The sequence below is a fragment of the Odontesthes bonariensis genome, chromosome 24, assembly GCF_027942865.1.
Source record: "Odontesthes bonariensis isolate fOdoBon6 chromosome 24, fOdoBon6.hap1, whole genome shotgun sequence".
Classification (NCBI taxonomy): domain Eukaryota; kingdom Metazoa; phylum Chordata; class Actinopteri; order Atheriniformes; family Atherinopsidae; genus Odontesthes; species Odontesthes bonariensis.
Window position 1 is genome coordinate 19,252,416 of NC_134529.1, and position 22,882 is coordinate 19,275,297.

Consider the following 22,882-nt stretch of genomic DNA (forward strand, 5'->3'; position numbering starts at 1 on the left):
CTGTATAAAGGAGGCTAACTGAGACCAGCTGTCAATGATCATCCTTTTGTAAACAGGTCTGGGCAATTGATTATCTGATTAGGAGAAGAATTATATCTGCCACTGTTCAGATTGTCATTGGGGTAACTTTTAAAAGAAAAATGCTCAATGTTTCTAAGTTTCTGCCACCCAAGTGTGCAGATTTATTTTCTCTTTCCTTAGCTTTCTGAGATGGTATGAAACATATTTGGGGTTTGGACTGTTGGCTGTACGAAACAAAACTTCTGAGGACGTAATCAGTTGCTGTGAGAAACCAATTTTCTATTTCATTTCCTGCATTTAAAAGCAATCGACTAAGGGTCGTGTAATTGCGTCTCTGGTTGTGTTTAACTCACCACTGAATCATTTAAGGCAGCAGATGAAGCGTTGGGGGGACGGCATTTTATCTCCAGATTAATGAATAACGAAAGCGATCGTCATGTCAGCCCTACAAAACAATAACTGCAGTGTACAAAGTTGGGCTTTCAAGAAAACAGCAATTCATATGTGTGCAGACCCGGTTTCTTACGATTGTATGTAATGTTGTGTTCCATAAGTGTAGATAAGAACTCCTAAAGTGTTGCTAAGCTTTGTTTTGCAGAAAGCTGTGGATGGTTACGATAATCACTTAGCTGCTGTATTGTGTTGATGAAATAATGGCCCTTTGACATCATGAATTGAATCGGCGCTCCTGTACCCAGCGGCAGAAACCGATGCAGAGAATACCAGGTTCCTTTCGCTTTCATGGATCAAGAACCTGCAGTTCCCATGGTGCATCTCGTTGGTAACATCTGCATCTTTTAACGCCAAAACCTCGCATATATTGCCGGCTTTCTGTTACAAATGTGCCTTCACACCCAAGCTTTGATGTCCCTGGTGATATTATTCATTCTTAACCTCGCCCAGAACAAAAATGCACATGCATCTTCTGTGAGTAGGCTGATCTGCATGTGTGAAACTGGCAGCGTACCCCCTTTAAATATCAACTTTTCCATTCCTCTCGTTGAGCTGACTCGACAAGCGGAGATTAAGGCCGCTTTTTTTTTTTTTTATATGTCCTTTCGAGATGACGGGGTGTGTAACTGTAAAATCTGAGGACACTTATAAGCTGAGTCAATGTGTTGGAGCGTGTTCGCTTGCTCGCACCCGCCCTGGTTAACCGCTCTGTAATGTATTCGGTGTCAGCACCGAGCACAACAGCTTTACATAATGATCAAAGCTTGAGGGATGCCAGAGCATGGCTTCAGCCTGCAGTAATGATAATAATAATAATAACCTTTTGAAGTTATCACAACCTCACTCTCCTCGTGCCGCGCGTCTCTTTTTCTTTTCACACACACACACACACACACACCCACGCGCACTCGTACGGACCCACTCGACGAGCCTCTACTGTTGAATGTTTCTGGATACGGGGTGAGCACCTGAAGGGGGGGATAGCGATAATGAACACATGACAAAAGTATTCTAGTCTCTATGGCTCTCCACTAGACCGCTCTCGCTGTCTATGAGGAGGCAGCCAGATTCACAATTACATAAGATTCAGAGGGAGTTGTACATTGAATAATGTAGCCGGAAGAAGATGAGCTAATGCCCCTTTGCTGTGCATGCTGTAGTCCGTCCCTTCTGTTGGTGCTCTCCCACCTGTCACCTGCCAGCATCCCTGTTCTTTTTCTGTGGTTAAATAGTGTCTGCAACGCTCCTTGCTGTGGTCATGTTATCTGTCACCGAAGAGTCTGATTGAGCCTGTATTTATACAGGAGCCCCCTTGGAAAAACTTCTTTAACCTCCATTTTTTTTAATAAGGAGTCTTGTAGACCTGCCCTGGTTGATCTTTTTAACTAAGAAGCAAAATTAGGAGTCGGGAGAAAACGGTTCAAACAAAGAGGAGAGAAGAGATAAAAGAGAGATGAAAGAGAGAGAGGGGGGTGGGGGGGGAGGATGTGAGGAAGAGGGTAAACAAGAGGAAGGGCAACAAAAGCAGAACAGCTGACCACAGGCGAGGGGAGATAAAGATGGAGACGAAAGCTGCAGCCCAGGAGTCGGGGATGAAAGGAACAGACAGATGGGTTTTTAATGTGTTTGTATGGGGTGTGTGGAGGATCACAGTGAGGAAAAAGAAAAACAGGAGGAAGATCAGACGACCAGAGACGCACAGAAAGAGAAGAGTCAACACAAGGTGTACCTGTGTCCATGTTTCTGTACAAAGAGGGACTTGCATCCTTCCAGCCCACCAGAGCCTCCATCCTTTCCAGTTTTCTCAGCCTAACTCGTGTGTGTGTGTCTTCACTTAGTGAGGCTGCTCTACTTCCTTCCCAATGCGTCTCTTTGTCCAAAGCTGGCAAAGCATAACTGACACTGTGCTGAAAGTGTGTGCGCGTGCTGGTCATGAGGTTAAAGCATCAGAGGGCGCTGATGAAGAGGCCTAGTTAAGCTCGAATACCCAGCGATGGCCTCGGGCATATGAGTGCTGCATCTGCCCCTTCTGCTGAGAGGGCCACAGCGCTGGGCCTCACAGCTCCGTCACCCACCCTAAAGGCTGAGGGAGTTGCGCTGTTTCTGTGGAAATGTGTGTGTGGTGGATTTGTGTATTTTCTGTGCGTATTTTTTCTACTATTCTTTTACGTGGTTACATGGTCGATTTTCACGACGCAAACGTCTATTTCACTTGGGAAACATTCTTTGAACAAATTTAGATGTGTTGTTTGCGGTTGGAGCTGTTGACCAAAGGCTGGTGGAGCTAGACTAAAGACGCCGCAGCCTGGAGGGGGTGCGTTTGGTTGTTTTTTTTTTTTTTCAAGGAAGGGCAAAGGCACAACAATTCTTGTATCGTTTTCCCCCAAGTTGACAGTTTTGGCCCGGCGGTGTGCAACATCTGTCCATCTTTGTTATTTATCAACACTTGTTGGGAAGTTAGTTTGCACCTAAAGTGTTTTAGTTGTCATCTTCATCTCACACGTCTCGGCTCCGCCTGCGTTCTTCCCCGTCACACACTGGCATCACAGATGGCATACAGCGCACATGTAATTGATTAGCCTATTAGCCTTTAAAGAGTTTTTTCTTTTGGTTTTTTTTTTGTCCTGGCAGGGGATTGTGATCAAGCAGCTCGCTGATCTTGTTTTCATAATCATTTGAGGCCAATTTGTAGATGAGAAAAACATTGATTAATTGCAAACCTGCTTCTAGGTGTGCAAATGAGATCTGAATCTGTTGCAACCAGTGTGGATACAACTGTTTTCTGTGTGAGCAAGAGTGTGTATGTACTAGTAAACTGCTGTAGAAAGCAATCCGAATTCATTCCAGTTTAACCGATATTAAAGTGATACCTCTTTAGAAGGGGCGGCTTTGGAGAGCTGACGGCTCAGTCTGAATCCTACCTCCGAACCACTTCTTAGAATCGTGCTTATGGTCCATAAATGAACAGTGAAAAAGAAGCAAACCAGGAGCACCGCTATACAACATGTCAAACATGCCTTGTACGTTGAAGTGTTATGGGATTAGAGGTTTAAAAAGTTCAAGCATAGTTTTTCTCCAGGGGTGTATCTGTGGGACAGTTTATTCGCACGACAGGGACTTCCTGTGACTCCCTGAAATCTTGTCATCACCATGAGGTTGCCAGGCAACCAGCAGAGACTCGGGAGTGCTATTGATCTTATCATCTAACTCTGAGCATCAAAGTGAATAAGCCCCTTTCTCATGATGCCAAAACCCCTCCTTTGAGGACTTTGTTGCAGCAATCGCAAAAATATCTTTTTATCCGGAAGTAGATTTTACGGCAGTGTTTTAAAACGGGGTTTACAAAAAAACCCCCAAAAACTTTGTCACATCTCTGATGCTTGACTTAAGGTTTTTTTTAATTACTCTAATCCTCACACAGCTGTGCTTTTCACTGCAGCTTTTAAGGGCAGCTACCCTTCCAGTTAAAAACCAGAAGCTGCGTAGCAATGAATCCCAAGCACACCTGATAACCTGATGCAGCAGCTAAATGCTGTAGGCAGTCATACTTTGTCTGTGAGTTCCACTTGAAATATTTACCCACTCTTGTCACCCACAGCCGTCTTTTCTAACAATCTTCAAAGGCTTCAAAAAGTTTGCCGATGTGCCCCAGACTTCAACAAAGCTCGACGGTGCTGTGACACCTCATCAAGTCGTTTTCATTGCAAAAACGCAGCGCACGAGTATTGACTATTCATTTGTTGCGTTTGCTTCTCTGTGATTGATTGTATTGTTTTTGCTTTGCCAGCAAAGTTATTGCTGTATTGAGCAATGTAATGAGTGGACAAGGCTCACCCCGGGCTAATTACACTGTACTGCCCATAAAAATCTCTTCATATTTGCAAAACGAGGCCTCAGATCAAAAGCACAGCAATGAAATTTGGTCTCATTTTTTTTAAAATTCTGCTCTGGGTGTGTTTTTGTTGGTCTTGAGAGACCAATATGGGGCGTATTAAGGACGCGTGACAACCCCACAGAAGTGGAGACTTTTACTTTGAAATGCCAGCGCAGCTGTAGACACACTCATCTGATTTCATCTCAGTCAGTGATCACAGAGGAAGGATGGGGGGGTGAAGCGAAGGGAAAAACAGAGTAAAGTATCCTGAAGGGATAGTTACTCAATATTCTCCAGTCAGTATAGCTTTCGTAACAGTCGTCAGCGAGCTCTTACTGTTTCGCTCTGTGATTTGAGATCAGTCAGGTGGAATTTCATCAAAGCAGACTTGAATTGGGATTCTCATTATGACCCCGCTTGATTCATTACTAAAGCCCAGATCCCACATTCCCATAGGGAAACTTCAAAGGGAACTGAGGTTGATGATGAAGACTCCCAAAGCACTAAAGCTTACATCATAGCATCCTCTTCACATCCACACTGTATATACCATCTGGGAGGTAATTATGAAAAAAAAAAACATGCAACAGTGGCTGAGTCGCTCAGCTGTGTATTTGGACCGATTCCGCCTGACCTTTGACCTCCCTTCCCTGTTGCCACACCTGACATGTTATTTCGCACTGCCATTTTACATTGATAACAAAGTGGGATAAACAGCTTGAAACTGTTACGATCATTTTAAATAACTGGCTCTTATTTCCAATCAGTGTAACCACGGGTATTCCCCAGGGGGTTGGTCTTGGGACCACTCCTATTCATTCTATGTCATTATTCTTGATCCGGGAGTGTCAAATACCAATTTTTACAAGCTTTTAATACCGTCAAGCTCACAGTGTGCGACTTAAAACTTATTTTCCTGGATATTATATTATTATCCTGGATGAATAAAAGTTTGATAATAGTAATAATAAACCCATTTCCACCCTTGGCTCTACCACTTGATCCTATCCAACCATCATACAGGAGTAACGTGCTCCTTTTCCTGTGGAGAACAAGGTGAAGTGGTCGCCACCCGGAGTGTTGTAGGGTGTTTGGTTTGCTAGATGACAATTACTCCTTAATTCCCAAAAGAAAATGTCCCCTACCCTGTATGCAAGAATGAAAACCTGTAGTGGAGGGCCAAGGGAAGAAGTCGGAATTTAGCCTTTATTTCGCACACTTCACACACATTTCTTGTACGTATGCCAGATTAAAAGTTCTCACTTAACTTGTTAAGAGAAAAGACTTGCTAGGAAATCAGGAAGTTTAGCAAACGACCGGGTCTCTTATAAATTGGACTGGGCTGGAGTAATGATCAGGGCTATGCTGCTCACTGACATTAGCTTGAACTCTCGCAGCATCCAGAAAAGTGGAGGTAAATAAACACCTCTCAGTGGGTTTGTTCGTTGTGTCATGATTGGACATTTGCTGCTTGAAGCAGGTATTTAGGAATGGGTCAAAAGGACTGAATTTTAAATGATAAGGTCTTATTCAAAGAAACATCACAATGTAGTTAGACACAACCCTTGCTAAGACTGGACAGTGACATACTGTAGCTTTGCTCCCACATTGACCAGAAAGTGCTTGGAATCCCATTTGTCCTCGCCAAATGAGTGAAATCCGTTCAGTCAGCATTACACACGAGAGAGAGAGCATCCTGTTGTTGGGGTAATTATACAGAATAGATTACTTTCTGACTGGACAGACTCAGTTGACAATGATGTATTTGTTGCAAGACAATCTAATCTATCCTAACATTTGGTTTGTGGCTCCATAAAAAGGACTCGATTCAATTCCCAATGTCAGTTTTTGCAATTAAGATTCCTGCCATGCTTTGGTCAGCACAGAGGATGTGTTCACATGTCAGCTTGTATGCAATTGTAAAATGAAACGGACACGTTTTACTGGGACAATGTGTTGAAACACGATCATTATTGGCATTCTATACGGAGGATGTTATAAATGATGCAGACCTTAAGCACTTCTTTTCTTCCCATCTCCTCCCCTTCTCTTTGACAGTGAAAAATATTACTCTTCATCTCTTGCCAGTCACAAGCAACAATACGGGCCTTAATGTAGCGCTGCATGGAAACTTCTCATAGATTATCATCAGCGATGTGAGGTTTTAACATGGCCCTCAGCCTGGAAATCAACACAGCTCTGAGCATCAAAACGTCCCTCATCGCAAGCTCGTGTCATCTTTTGTGCGAGCGTGTTTGTCTTTGTGTTTGCTGGATGATTACTGCACGAGGACACGCATGGGCTCATGAGAGCGCATACCGTGCATTTGCATGACTGAATACATATGCGCTCAGATGAATGCTCACAAGCCATACACTCACAAGTACACACTTTAAGGCAGGCGGCTAATGACGTAGCGTGAGATGGAGCGCACGGATGTTCTTAATGAATAGATTAAAGCATCCGACCAATGACACAGCTGGGTTCTCTTTGAGGCCTGCGCATGAAACTGCAGGAAATTGCTACAAAACATGCGGCGAAGTAGTTGATCTTATAAACAGAGATCCACTCTGACGTGTGCGGCATGTTCGTGATTTGTAAGTTGTCGGAGCAGCTGCGGGTTAACATCTGTCCAGCGTGCCTGTTTTAGTATCCACCTATTAGCCAGATGTTTGCCGTCATTCCAAAGAAAGACTGTGCAGATGAGTAGGTGCCTACAGTGTATGTGCAGCAGACAGGAGTTTTCATGAGCTTTCAGTTGGTATTAGGAGAGGCGAAGACTTGTTATACACCAGCCTTATGTATTCCAAGGGGGTTTGCTGTGTGTGCATTTGAAGGACTTCTTTATTTTGGAGAAGCTGCAGCCCTGGCTTTGACTGGTGCAACTCGAATGTATCCTTGAATTAGCTTCTTTTCAACCTTCAGTGTGTTTTAAAAGACACAACTCCTGAAGTCGGTGTGAGATGCAGGAAGAGGAGGAGGAGGAGCAGGAGGAAGGCGAAGCCTCCTGCTGCTAAAATATAAATGGGCTGCTCTTTGTTTTACTGCAGCAGAGCAAATAAACCCTTTCAATGGCAGTTAGGCCACATTTGAAATGAGTTAACAGTTGCTTTTTGCTCTTGATCGTGTTGAGATTTATCCATTTATTCCATGTTTGGATCCTTATTATCTGCCATTGAGGTGGCAGCTGTTCTTGAATAATAAGTGATGTGTGATCCATCAGTTATTTGGGTTGACTTGAGAATGTTTTGTCACCTGTACCATCATCAGTGGTCAGCTTCACTGCCTGTCGAAAATAACGCGGCCTCATTCGTAGGGGTGTGCAAAATAATCGTCATGACGATGCATTGCGATTCTAATTTTCGCGATCTACTGCATCGATTCTGGACGCCAAGTATCGATTATTTAAATAAATAATTTTTTTTTTTTTTTTTTTTATGCCTTTAATGATAGGACACATGCAATTGATGCATTTCGCTGCAAGGGATGTTTGCAATATATGTATATATTTTTTATAGTTGTATAAAGCCTATGCACATTTTCTGTCTGTACTGATCATCCCTATTTTGTTATTTTAAGTTTTATAAATCCTATGCACTTTTTGTGATGAGTGTGTCCAGTAATAGTAATATTTGTGTCCAGTAATATTTGTTTTAATGGCAATACCTCCAAAAGTTGTTTCAATAAATACAGTTATGAATTGATTTGCTTTGAGTTATGTATCAATTGAAGACACTATCCAGATCATACACAGCCAGTCAGCCACTGGTAATGGCTGTATTTTTTTTTTAAGTATGTTCAGTGAAAATATCGCAATACATTGCGATGCATCGCAATAATTCAAGTATCGTGATGCATCGTGATAGAATCGCACCGTGGCATGTGAATCGTGATTCGAATCGAATCGTGACTTCTTTGCCAATACCCACCCCTACTCATTCGCCCAAAAAGCGAATGAGGCAGAATCTAGGCCCTTCACCTCTTTCAGCCCTGTAAGCAGCAGTCTTGTTTCTTTTGTATTGCTCCAGAAAAAAAGCCAGTACTTCTGATAGTGCAGTTATGCAGCATGCAACAATGCATTATGAATAATTTGGCTTTGTTTTTTCCCCTGCAGTCCTATTACCCTCCTAGCTAAGCCTCTTCATTTCCTCTGCCTCGGACGACCACGCCACAGTGCATTTCCCTCCCTGTAATTTATCCATCTGCAGAAATGGATCATGCACGAGTGTGTTTGTGTGTGTGTGTGTGTGTGCGTGCCTCTGTGTGTATGTGCACACTGAGTAATAGGAAATGTTGTGTTTAAGGGTGATGATTACTCTGGCCCTTGTGGTTTACAAGCAGACAAGGCAATGATGGCTGCTACTTTCTCTGCCATTTTCAGACAGTCCTCTTGATGTGAGTTGATGTGTGAGCATATTTGTGTGCCGAGTATTATGAAATGGATCTAAAAGCTGGGGGGTATTGCTTTACATCTTGATGTGCAACACTGAATGATAATGAATCACAAGGCCCGTTTAGTTGTTTTGCTGACTGAATTATTGGGCGCGTTTGCATGTGTATTTGTGCTTCTAAGTTCCTCTCAAGCAGCCTGGAGTGATTAGCTGGAGGCGACACTCCATGTTTGTCACCATGAAGGAAACCGTGTTAATGTCTAGACTGACGGCTCTTTGACTCACTCCTCGTGCTGTTCAAGGCCCCATCCACTGCAACGTTTAACCTCTGTACCTTACAGAGTGGTGAGGTGTAACAAGGATTCCACAGTTCGACCTTGATGCTAAAGGGCCCCAAGCTAGGTAGCAGTTTGGGCTCCGCTTGTTTATATCTGTGATGCTGACAGTCTAGTGGCACATCCAGTGTTGTATATTGCACCTGTAAGAAAACTGACATACCATTTGTCCATTTAAAAAAAAAAAAAACTAAGCTTGCTAGGTTATGGAAAGCTGTTATACTGCAAAAACTTCTACTTTTATTCCAGGAGTATATGGAGACCAAAAGCCTTCTGGCAGTAGGTGATTGGCTTGTGCGTGAACCATGCTAAACCAAAACTCCTGCCCTGAATGGGCCAGAGCAAAAATACCCTAATTTCACATCCCTTTTGTCAGTGACTTTAGTAGCATGTCGTGCCTCTTTTCCTGTCATTTTGAAGCTTTGCTGAACGCAGTTTCTTTGTAGGTGGAGTCGATGATGGAGGTAATGTTCGATTGCCAGGAGCCTCCACCATTGTTGTAATTGCTGTGCTTTTCAAGAACTCCATGCTCCATTTGCCACCAGTTTTTCTCGTTTGCTTCTGGTGGCACCGCTTTCTTTCTTCTTCATCTTCTTCTTCTTAGTTCTTAGTTCTTGGGGAGACTTGACCCTGTGGTTGGCTCATGTCCCATCCAGTGGTACAAAGTGGTATTAGAGGAAAGCGCAGCCTGTTTATCACATAGCTGTCAGGACGTACCTCGTACATAGGTATTTTTTATATCATGCTTTGGGTGTTTTTTTTTTCTTCCCCCAGTTCTGTTGATAGTACAGTGTTTCATATTTCAATCTTTTTTTTTTCTACCTTTAAGACCATTTTTTTTTTCTCTATAATGTCTTTATTAGTAAGCATGTTATCTGAACCAAAGTGTGACAATCAGTGGGGTTACATGGCACTGAAAGGATCGTATAATTGGCTAAATTACAATAAGATTGAGTTATTAAGTTCATGGAGACACCTTAATCGGACAAGAAATTGGATCGGATCGGATTACTCGCGATCGGACTAAGACCCCGAGATAACTCGGTTGAAAGTCAAATTAAACGTGATTGCAGACGGGTGAAGCACCTGGTGGATTAGACTTTGCGTTCTGCGCATGCTCGAGATTTTTTTCCCGGGGTCGTGAACCGGAAGTCGGAAGAGACGATATTACTGTTTTAGTTGCCGTCAGAAAGAAACAAACAACGCGATGGAGAATGCGCCGTTGTGGATCGCGTTTGTGCAATAAGCAGCTCATCACAAACGAAATGTAGAGGGACGTACCTTCATCTTGCTCTTCGTATCGGGGCCATGACATGCTTTGTGCTTCTGATTCGATTCATTCACCGCCATGTATCCAAGGATAATTACCCTTGCTCAACTCATTCTTATTGTAATTTAGCCAATTATCCGATCCTTTCAGTGCCATTAGCCCCACTGAATGTCATTACACATGTAGTATGAGTAGTTTATGATACCTTTTGATGGTTTGACATTGACATGAATATCACTATGTTGCTATCGGCCATCTTTTTTGACAGGCCGTCCTTGGCAAATACACGTGTGGGATGGCTGCTGCATCTCATCTTGGTCATGCCAATCATTGTCATTGTCAGTTCATCTGTGTGAAGTGTATTTGGCTGCTCCACAGTGTATTCATAGGCTTCATATTGAACTAGGTAATGAGCGCATTTATTTGCAATAAAGAATCCTGTTTATCTAAAAACTCAGATTAATAGAAAGACTCCCCCGAACTGAGCCGTTTGAATTATAGGTTGCTCTGAATACATAGAGGAATAGACATGATGGGTGGGAGTGAGATAGCTCGAGTTTAGAGAAACACAAATGAAAAAAGGGATTTGGAAGACAAATCGTGATGTAAAAGAAGACTTTTTTCCGTGTTGATAAGTTTTCTTTTTGTTACCTTTAAGGTGGATCCCAAGTTTTAGTGTGGGAACCACTGCCATACACACTCTCTGGAACCTGCTTACTTAACTGCTGGAGAGCGTTACTGGGAGGAGTCATCTGCTATATGGGGTATGGATATCTGTGGATTTTCCATGGGTCTTAAGCCTGAGAACACATACACACTCATATTTCGACACACTGTGGTCCTAATCCCGGTATGTTATCAGCTAGCATCAGTGTGGGAAATCATGCGGACCGGTATGAGTCTGCGGCTGAGCCTCAAACGCTGTGCAGCTGAGATCCACTGATGAGAGCATCTCCACTGGACACATGTCACCCTTTCACACCAAGGCCCACCACTGCCTGGCGGCCCACCACCGCCTGCCGGCCCACATTAGCTCAGAAGCTGCTTGGTGGGGAGAGGAAACCGGCTATATTTAGTAGTACATGTACTCAAGAGTGTCTGTAGTGAAGAGACCAGTGAAAAGTCAGATGATGATTGTCAAGTATTGTGACTCTCCGCTGCTCTCCCACCTGTGTTTTTTTTTTTTTTTTTTTTTTTTTGTCTAAAACCGAAATTTCACATGGCGCTTGTGTTTTAGCCCGTAGAATACAAAGCAGCTTTTTGTTTTGTGCTTTAGAGACTTGCGAGAAAAGATTTTGCTAATCCTTAAATGCTAGTTTTAGCCTCTATTGAATTGCATGTCATAGAAGTAAACCAAAAAAACAGGCCTGCGTGTGTGTGCATTGATTTATCATTTTGATATCCATGGAGCGTTTGAGGATTTGCCCCATGCTGTTGCAGTGTTTATCTGCATCAGCTCAGTCTTTCGGTGTGTGTTTAGTGTTTCATTATTCAGCATGGGGCACAATAGATCAAACTGAACTCGCTGTCTGTGGCATGTTGGTTGGTTCTCTGGAACGTTGCTTACAGGCGACACCTGGAGTTTAACCAGAGGCCTGTGTCGTTTCCTCCAGCAGGTTTATCTTTTCAAAGTACTTACCGGTGACATGTTTAAGCAAATGCATTTTGCTTTTGGTATTTTGTAATGAAGCTTAATCTGTCAACCTGTGCTGGTGCATCAGAGTGCCTCCAAACTGAAAGCATCAACAGAACATCCAAGAGACAGAGGAGCAGGAGTTCCTTTGGAATAAAACAAAGCTCCTGAAATGAAAGGAAATATTTCAAAGACAAAAGTAAAGTGAACATCAACATCACCTTTTTGAGATGAAAGGAGACTGAGCAGCGTTGCAGATGCGATCTGTTGAGTGCTGCTGAATTGGGTTGAGTTTAAATGTTAGTTGCTGCCGACATTGATCTACAACTGTATATTGTTTTTGGACCAGAGCCTTACTATCTCTCAAGGCTGTCTTATATTACCTGATATGCTTTTCTGAATGTCCACTTATTATTTGGACTGTGGCAGATGTGAACAAGCATAATACCATTTTGATAAAGTGCAGTTTTGTTAGGTTGCAAATAGAGCTTGTGGGGAACGTTGTTCGTAACAGGCTGAAACCAATGAGCATTGATTTTCTATCCATAAATCACACCGGGCCTTGTTTTCACACAGTTCCAGGGGCTAATTTTCTGCCTGCTAATAATTGATTAAATGCAGGTCAACATTTTTAGGGTGATGAGCAATGTTCACTGCCCTACCGAAGATGCTGTGGCATAACATTTGTAAGACAGCGTGTGGATACCAGCTCTGAATAACTGTATTTCCTTCATTTAGTGTAAGATAGCTAATCAGGACTCCAGATGCTCTTGACATCTAGCCATTTTACATCTTATTACATTTCACTCCCTAGTAGATACAGTAATTTATATCTTGACATTATTGTATTTGCTCAAATGAGGTGCATTTAGTTCATTAGCATGCTCTTTTTCTAGCTCAGTATATGTGTAAAATGCCATTCATTCAGAGTGACATTCTTTAAACCAAACAGGCCTAGCTCACATCCAGTCAATTTTCTTTTTGTCTTTAGAAAAATAGCATCTGACATACATGTGAATGTTTTAGATTTTTTGAAGTGGGGCTGTGAGAAGTACTTATGAGCAGTCGTATCTTCCTGGCAGCAGACAGCAGCAAGAGCGCTCTCAGTTTGGAGAGTGAGGTGCTTTCCTGACAGGTGAGCTAAGGTTAACAGCAACTCAGGCGGAGGCCATTAGAAGAGGGAATTCATTTGGCGTCTGAAACAACTCAAACCTCATCACTTTTGCATCAGATACACAGACTGGGTCCGCTTGACACTTTGCATGTTGCCACAACCTGGCCTGTGTTGGGACCGAACGAGAACTATGTTGCAAACACGGACACTTTACAAACTTTGAAAATGTAGTGACAAATTAAGCAGTGTGAAAAATCTTCAATATTGCTCTTGCTCGAAACCGCTATGAAATTTTTGGTTTGAGTCTCCAAAGTGAGAGCACGCTGATCGTTGTCTGCTGGAGGTTAGAAACTGACCACTCACTAGTACTAATCACAATCCCTCCGAAAAAAAAACACCCCAGAAAACCCTGCTATATTCCTTAGGTAGAAAACTCAGAGGTAAACAAAAGGCATCAGAAAGCAGTGAGCGTACTGAGGAGGCTTCTCCTCAGTGGTTGCTCTTCTTTGAAGTCGGACTATAATACACATTCCGTATCAGCCCCACCTGAAATCATACTGTTCTCTGATGTTGTCGCTGCTTCTTGAGTCTGACATTTGCTGCAGCAAAACTGCATTTTGGTCTCTATCTCTTGCTGTAACTCGATGACGAGCTTAATTTAAACCAGCTACTTTAGCTACTCAAGGGGCATGGCCATCTCCTAAACATTGTTGTTGTTTTCTTTTCAATCGGTACAATTGTTATGATGTAGGTCAACTGGTATACTCTTTCATTTACTGTCTGCAGCTAAAGACAAATTGATTGGAAGAGAAGGTGGTGGTGTGTTGGCATCGAGTGAAGAGATTGTAGTGGGGGTGGAAAGAGTTCATGGCGGCACATGATTGGCCCACAGATCGTAGTGGTGGCCTGATCAATGTTTCATAAGTATCACTACTCTATTTGTAGGTTACACTTATCTCTCTGCTCCCATGTGTGGGCTAATGGTGGAGCCGTGAGTCATAGTGGGCTGTGTTGTTGAGATAACTCCCAGCATTGTGTGTGTGTGTGTGTGTGTGTGTGTGTGGTGTTTATTTCCAGTACAATAACCCTTCAATACCATTGAGCACCATCACTTTTAATTTGGAGCATGAAAACATTTAATTTGAGAAATTTGAGGCTGAACAGTGATCTTTGCTGACAGATGTGTTTACGTTGCTATGGTTGCAGTTTTGCAGTGATGTAGAGCAGACACACACGTGTTTACACACGGCTTCCTGCTGAAGAAATTCTATTTTCTCAACATCAGCTTTCAAATGGCTGCAGTTTAGAAATGGATCATTTCATTTGTCAAATGGTTCATATGTTTGCAAGCAGCAATGCTGTTAGACAGACAGAACACATGGACATGTTGGCCATTGCTGCAAAATCAACATCAAGGCGCCTGACCTTTTTGCTGTTGCGATCTCTTTCTTTCTGTCCGCAAGCTCAGGGTCACATGACCTAGCATCCCAGGTAAAATCCCAGGTAGCATCATCTGTCAAAAGAGGACATTTCCCTCGGTGTTGTTAACTGATATGCTGTCAGAGCCAGCTCTTAAACAGCAGGCCTAGCCACAGCTTCCACTGAGATATGACCTCGATTTAGCAATTTTACACACAGACCCTGTGCTGCTGCTGTACAGGTCTTAGACAGAAAAAGCCAGTCCCATTCCTTATTAGCGTTTTTTTTTTTTTAAATAGTCAACAAAATGTAAAATTTGTTCTGTCAAGCTTTGAATTTTCTCACATACAATAGTGTAAGAGTAAGTTTAAGGATTAAAATACTTTAAATATAAGATAACTTGATTAATCAGTAGTTTTCAAGGCCAGAAACATTTAATAAGCAGTCAAAAAAGGCCTGTTCACGAATGACTCTTTCTTCTACGTAACCTTCCTTCACTGTCCAAAGGCTGATCCTTGGTGCAACCCTATCAGTGTACAGTGGGAACTTTTCATATGAGATGGATTTTCATTCACCGCTTTGTCTCTATGCTAAAAGCCATTTATCTTTTAATATCTTTTAAGGTCACGTGAAAACATAGTGTAACCTTTTTTTTGTTGTTGTTGTTTACTAGCCCAACTGTAGCTTAGTAGGAGAAAGGGGTTTTGCTATACCAGTTGTATGTTACATGTTTTTTTTTTTTTTTACTAATTGTACATGAAATAGAGAGGCTAACTAGTCCCACAGTGGTGATGTTTTTCATTTCAAAATGAGCAAGCCTGAGAGCTGTGGCAACATTACCTAACAGGGTGTAGTATCTAGAAGATAGAAGATGTGTGTGGGAAGGGTCGCTTGAACAGGACCGTTCTGTGGATATATGCGGTAGTTCTTTTCACTCTCGTTTCTGCCTGCTCTATGAGTACCTTAGCTATTCTTATACCACCGGGAAACACACGCATCCACTTTTTTCACACGCAATCTCACGCCTCAATATAGGAAAGACACCAGGATATCCAATTTAGCTGAATTTTACAAACACTTAATCTCTTTTTTTTTTTTTTTTTTTTTTAAACGTTTCAGCATTAGCTACTTTCCCATAACACCAGGAGGGAAGATTTCTTGTTGAGCTTTCAATAATAAACTATGAAGTTGAGAGCTGAGAAGGGCGGCTTTAACATGCCTGTGTAGATAATGGGCAAGAAAGGAAGAGGCTTTAAAAAAAAAAAACTGAGTGCTTTTAGCCCAGAAACTCACCAGCGGGAAGTAGGCTACATGGTTTTTAATGGCTGAGGTCTGTTGGCTGTCAGCTACTGTCCAAATTACTTTTTCATGTTAGAATAATCATAACTAATGTACAGAAACTCTCTTATTAAAGCTAAATGCATTTTGACAATTTTGAACAGCCAATGCATATTTTATTCGGCAACAGATTAAACTACTCAGCTTTTTTTCCCCCTCCTCATGGTATTGTGATGACCAAAAATATAGGTCATTTGTCAGTGGCTTGTTGGGTTTAGAGCTTTGGAGATATACGAAGATATCTCAAGTAGGAACACAGTTCAGAGGCAGTTTGTGGCAGAGGCCAAGAAGAGAAAAGACAGGGATATCTTTTCTTAAGATTCCCGTGATTCATGTCATATTCCCAACATATCAGGAAGTTCGGGTCCATGTATGGTCCAATGTTGCTCTTTAATAAATGAAGCACTCAACTGGAGGAATTGTTTGGTTGTGGAATTCGTCAATCGACATTTTTAGGCCCACTGTAAATAATTTTTTTGTAACCCGAGCATATTAAATTAATTATGAAATTAAGTGTTTTTAAATAATATTTCGTTCTTTTATCCAAGGCCCCGGCCTTGTGCACTTTCTTCCTTGCTCTGTAACAGCGACACATGCTAGCAATTTGCTAACAAAAACACTTGCTAGCCACCTGTAACGCCTGATTATTTGTTAAGGGAATTCCTGTGCTGCCCGTTATCTCCATTCCAGGTTCTAAAAGCTCCAGCTGAGACTTGCATTCATCAGCGGAGAGAACCGTTAAACCATCCATCACCCTTGTTCTTGGTGAAGTGAAATGAAACAGAAACGGTTGAAACAAGCAGTTATCCTGGCCTAGAATCAGACATAGCATCAGAGCCAACTGAAAATAAAAAAGACCAAAGTATATGCATTCCAGAAATACTTATTAGCCTAGAGTCTGTGACTCAGGAGTGAGTAAAAAGAAAAAAAGGCCATCTATTGTAAGAATTTCTCCAAAGCATGACTGGCAACGGTGCTTTGGTTATCAGGTGTCAACATCCAGAACTGAAATGCTGAAAAAACAAAGAGACAGTGTGTTAAAGAGAGGCGTTGTCTGTCATGAAAACTGTCAGACCAACAAAGGGCCCTCCATCCCCACGGTATTTCAGTCTCAGTGGCAAACTGAAGCAGTGAGGACACAGATGTTAATAAAACACTGATTATAATATAGCCGAAGAAGAGATGCTTTTTGCTAAAATCATATTACTGAAAAATAATCCATTGGATATAAACCCACAACCCATAGCAGCAAATTGCACCTGCTTACTATTACTATTCTTGTTTACAATTATTTACATAACCAACAAAAATGATGGGTGATGCCAAATAGATAACCCTTCAGTTGTATTGCTGTGGCACTAAAGACACTGTGGAAAATTTAAGTTAACCTAAATTTTGTGGGGCTGCAGTTAAAAGAAAAAGTTAAACCCATCTTTTTTTTTTTTTAATGGGGCATTTACTATCTTTTGCATCCAAAAGAGTGCTTTGTTGAATTTGGAATTCCAGCAGAGCTGATGTATAATGGTCTGCATCAGCTCGGCCCGATCAGGCCACTGGAACTGACCAATGAGAGCAGAGGTAGACCTTGCAGCGAGGGAGCCGGCCTCACTAAGTTCTGCTTTGACCGGGAACATTTGGATATGCTCGAGTAAACGGTACCCAACACGCGATTTTAAGGGGACTTTAAGCTCTTACTTAAAAAAAAAAAAGAAAGAAAAGATATTGCAGCGTCACTTGACCACGCCATTTTCTCACATGTCATCTGCTATCTCTTCAAATACAACATCTTAATTAGTTCAACCCCATTCAGCCGCTAATGGCTGTGGCTGCATCAATAGCTGACCATTACTCAGATCTACACACACACACACACACACACACACACACACACAGATGCTAGCATAAACAAATAGTCACAGTTTGCCCTGCAGCATTGCCTGTCACTCTCTTTATGTCCGACTGCTTCCCATTGAAATGGCAAGTCTATGAAAAGATTGCTTCCAATTTAAAAAAAGGGACATTTGTTTCGTCAGTCCAGATGTGGATGCTGTCTGCATACAGATGTAAGCCACAGAGCACTGAAACTTATACGATGTGGCATATGCTTCTTTTCATGAGTTTGAAAGCGTTTTTTGCAAGACTTAGAAAATGAAAGAATAGCCATTCTTATTAGTGTTGGTGTTCAGTTGTTCAGACAAAGAGCTGTCTTTGTCCGCTGACTGAGGCATCCAAAAACATCTGGATTTTGCACACACTCATGGTATTTTCCCCCTCCCAAGCTTCACGTGTAATGTCATCACAAAAAAAAATGAAAACTAATATGAAAATTTCCCCTCACAAAAAAAAAATGACGACATAAGGAGGACTTTGTGGGTTTACAGTCAGTTTGAAAGAAATGCATCCATTGACATTTATTGGGTAAAGACTTTTTTTCTTTTGAGCTGCCGGGGATTTTTTTTTTTCTTTTACCAACGAGGATAAATTCATCACTGACTTGATTACATTTACTGGCAGGGTCTCAGGATGGAGCAGCAAAAGCTGCGATACAAAGCTGCTTTAACAAGCCCTACTAGTTCTACCATACGACTATAAGACGGAACAAATGCAAACAATTCACAGAGCGACATCCGCACGTTTCCACTAAAATCTGTAACACTGAATGCACCAGTTACAAGAGCAGTGAATGTGAAAAAATTGCTCTGCAAACACAAAAAAGTATTTTCAGTCTTTCTTTCTTTAGATTTCTTACACGACTTGACTTGTTTATTTCCTTTTCTGATTAGGGAGGTAGGAAAAAAAAAAACAGTCGTCTGAATGAAAGATTGTTTGTAGGTGTGGAAGCATCTGACCGCATGAAACGTGAATCAAACATTCTGCATTTCAGTTTCTCCTGAATGACGGTTAATGATACAAGCTAGTTTATCAATCAGTTTCAGGCTTTCATTTAAATCTCAATCAATGCACATATGTGCATACCTGCCTTCTCTCCCGTTCTGCAAAGATCTCATTTAGATAGCTTCCCTGATCTCTCAGCACCGGGCGCCCTTCTCCGCTATATTCATTTGCATTTAGTCGCTTAGCAGAAGCTTTTATCCAAAGCGACTTACAAGCAATTGAACCACATTCAGGCTTTAGGACCGTAGAGAAACCCTGGTCTATATGTGAAGTGCTAATCAATTTAAATCCATTTAAATGACACGGTGTATGTAGCGCAGGTACTCTGCAAGTAAGTGCAAGCTAGATGTGTTAGAGCTGTAAGAGGAGGAGTGTTCTTTAAAGAGATTAGTCTTCAAGAGATTGTTTAAGGTAGAAAGGGATGTCCCTGCTCTGAGAGCAATTAGTAGCTTGTTTCATCACCATGGAACTACAAAGGAGAGCGGCCTTGATTCGGACTGCCTTGTACATGGGTATAGCGGGGCCCGATGACTCTCCTAGCAGGAACGCTGTGGTCTAGAAGGAGCGTAAGCCCGTACGACTGAGTTTCGATTGCTGCATTAGTGACTTTTTGACATTTGATTTACGCAGCCATGGGTAGCCGGTGAAGTTCAATGAGTGAGTAAAGGAATGACGCGTGTCCTTTCTGATTGATCGAACACCAGATGTGCCGCTGCGTGCATCCATGAGGCTCCCACACAGGGAGACACCACCTTTAACCGTCTTCCCCAAATTATCCATCTCTTGGAGATAGTGATGAGTGTAACATTGACAGTGAATAACAGCCCCGTACTTTGAAACTAACAAACTTCACAGCAGTTTTGATGCAGCCTCCAATTAGCCATGTGAAAGCTGCTTTATTAGTGCTCTGAAAGTGTGGGGCACTTAAGTTTATTATAGGCAAGTAAGCCTCAACTGCCATAATTCTAGATGTCTCTTTCTTTATTTAGTCTGCAGCTCCCCACCCCCACAGTGCTTATGTTCCTCCTCTGCATGTATGTTTGTGTTTGGGATAGAGAGCGGGACCCTTGAAGGTGGTGTATATATATTTATTTTCAGTACGACTTGTGGAGGGGTGCGTCTCCATCAAAACGCCTCAAGATACTGTCGTGCAAAATGTTGACTATAACTTTATGGCATGGAAAATGTTTTAATGGTTATCTGGCCGCTTGTGAACATTTCAGCAACTTTTGTTACTGTGAATATTCAAGTAAGTGTAAGAAGCCCTCATTTCCGAAAAAGGAAAGATCTTTTTTTTTTTTTTTTTTTTACTTCTTCAGTATTTTAGGATTAAGTGCCTTTTAGTTTTTTTTTTGTTTTTTTTTTCACATTTTGCAGAGTCGAACTAGAAAAAAAGGGGTTAGGGCCTTAAGTTTAGGAGTTCTTCATAGATTTTCACAGATTCTTCCTGCAAAACGGTTCTTGACTGCAAAATTCTTGGGCCATCCTGCATCTCCTGCTCTTTTGAGCTCTTTTTAGCTCTTCTGATAATGTTTAGGTTGGACAAGCTGCGAGAGCCATGGCAAAACCCGTTGAGGCGCGTTTATAATCCTTTTGTAGGTAAAATGAATCCAAAATATTCCTCGTTCCACTGGCTGTTACACAAGCCCGAAGCATGATTATTCCAACCTAGTGTTTAACAGCTGGAGGGGTGTTTCTTTCTTTCTTTTTTTTTTAAATGAAATGCGGGAGAATGTCTTTCTTTTAGATCTAACTCATCCTGGAATTAATTTGCAGTCAGACAAGGGTTTTGATTTGCCTTTCATGTGATCCCTCAGGGAGTTCACTTTGTCGATTTCTTGGTCTCAACTCGTCCTCCGCGGTTCCTGCTGACTGACAAAGTTACAAACTGAGGAAATGGTTACCTGAAAACACTTTGCAATTTGCTGTGGTCCGGCTCTGCTCTTCAAGACATCAGATTCTTTCATTCGCCATCAGCCTTTGGCCAACTGACCACCATTGAACTTTGGAGCACGTGCAGAACATCTAGGCCCATTTGAGTCTAGTGAAGCAAGTGTATGCAGGGGTGACGCCATCCCTAACCACATCGTCTGGGTGCTGTTCTTCTTTTACAATCTGGTCTCATGTAAATGTGTTTGGTGTCGGATGAGACGTTTGCTTTTGTTAAACCAGTGTATTTTGGTCTGGCCCACTTTACCTTGGCACACCTCTGCTTTTTCTCCAGCTCACCCTCTGTCTTTTTCAAGGAAAATAAACTGCGGTTTGTGATCCTGACGGCATGGCTCTGCTTCTGTGAGGTGTGTGTGTTCGTCCTCAGCACAAGGCCTGTCCCTGGCTGCCACCGCTGAGTGTCCTCTTAGCACCGGCAAACGGCCAGACTGTGTCACAGCCGCAGACTGAACCAGCTGTTTCTTTCTCTTTCTTCCGTCTTTTCTGCCCTCCTTCTTGTGACTGGTCCTGCAAACGAGGCAGTGATGGTGCGCCCGGTGGTGCGACTCTTGACACCCCCAGTTGATATCCACCCATGCTGGCATCAGAAGACGACAGTTTTGTGTGTTTGACGGAGACGCAGGGACACAAACGCCGTCCTGAGGGCTCAGGGAGCACAGAGGACACTTGCACTGTTGTTCTTGTGGTTCTGTTGACAGACGCACGAGTGAGTGGAGGACAGTGAAGGTCTGGGGGGGTGCACAGTTCAGGACGTGGCCGGTCAAACCCAGTTAGGCAAACAATAAAGCGAATCGGGGTGGGACCAGGCTTAAGCTGTCTGGCCGTGCTTCGGCACAGGCTGCTGGCGTAGGCATTTTTCGTGTCCTGTGCATCTCACATTGAGAATTATCAGAGCATGCAGGCAGGACAGCAGTGGTAGTAGCAGCTCGCCGGGGACTGCAGTGAGTCCTGGTCTTGACCTGATTTGTCAGTTTGATGACTTCACCGAAGTGTCGCTACTCCAGGGATTTACTGGCTTACAATTCAAGCAAGGGAGTCCCTGATTCAGTGCTTTGTTGGAAGAAAATCAAGGTGCATAATGGATTTAACAGAGGAGGCATTTGACATCAAAGCGCAACATCTGAGGAGGTTCTAATTATCTTAAACGGTCTTACCATGGCTTATCCAGAGCACTTTGATTGGTTGAAAGAAACCACCAGTTTGTTTCCAGGTAAGAGCAGCATCTCAGTGGCTCTGTGAATGTGTTTGCGTAAAATAAAAACAGACGGGACGCGTTTGTCATCAGAGCTGAAATCAAAGATGCTAAAGCTTCCTCATCATGTCGCATCTTAAAATTGAATTTGAATGAAAGAGGTCACAAACTTCTCTGTGTGTTGTAAACACTGTGGATGAAAAGCGTCTTCATCAGCTGAAGTTGTTTACAGCCGGAGGGATACGTCGACAAGGAACGGAGGGTTTTTGAGCCGGTTAAAGCATCTGAAGGGAAAGGATGTCGACAGAAAAGTAAATGCAAATGGGAGAGAATTGAGCAGACGGGGTACAAGAGACTCTGTTGATAATGATACAGACAAATTTGTGCCCTTTCTGCCACTCGGAATAAGCAAGGCTGCAGCACACTGAACAAGTAATAACACCTTGAACAAAGCTGGTACAGCAGACTTTGGTCTTCCTCAGAACATTTGACCTTTTAATTAAATTAGGAACACCTCCTCCTCCCTGTTGCAGCAAACGAAAGAGAGAGCATCCTCCCTCCCCCGACTCGTTTATCACAAGGAATTTGTGTCCTTTTCATGTTGAATTCTAAATTATGCATGGGGTGTATTTGCATATTTGCACGCGGGTAAATGCTGCGCATCTCGACACCAAATCACGTTCCTAAATGACAAACTTATGGAAACAGAAATGAACAACGCACCAGGCCGCCGCGGAGTGTGCTGGCATGCATTTTTAGGAACCAAAAATACTCGCAGTCAACACAAATCCCAGCACACACACATGTGCGGAGTCCCTGTTTCAGTGCAGCGTGTGTCTGTTGAGGTGTTGCTGCGCAGAAGGGGAAATGCCTGTGGAGGCTCAGATGGTGACAGATGGTTCGGAGACAAATCAGCCTGGGAGTCGGGATCTCTGCCCTGGGACCAGTAGCCCCTTTAAGTATGTTTATGTCGCTTGTGTTAGTATGTATGCAGTGT

General features: G+C 42.6%; 1 protein-coding gene across 3 annotated transcripts in view; it reads left to right on the forward strand.

Annotated features, from left to right (window-relative positions):
- pak5 (p21 protein (Cdc42/Rac)-activated kinase 5) overlaps positions 1–22,882 on the forward strand; it is a 73,593-nt gene that overhangs the window by 1,117 nt on the left and 49,594 nt on the right. The window contains exon 1 of one of the 3 annotated variants that reach the window (XM_075458506.1): positions 11,054–11,108. The exons of the other annotated variants lie outside the window; for them this stretch is intronic. The gene's annotated coding sequence lies outside the window, so the exon portion shown is untranslated. Of the gene's footprint in view, positions 1–11,053; positions 11,109–22,882 lie in introns of those variants that run through there. 3 annotated transcript variants of the gene reach the window in all.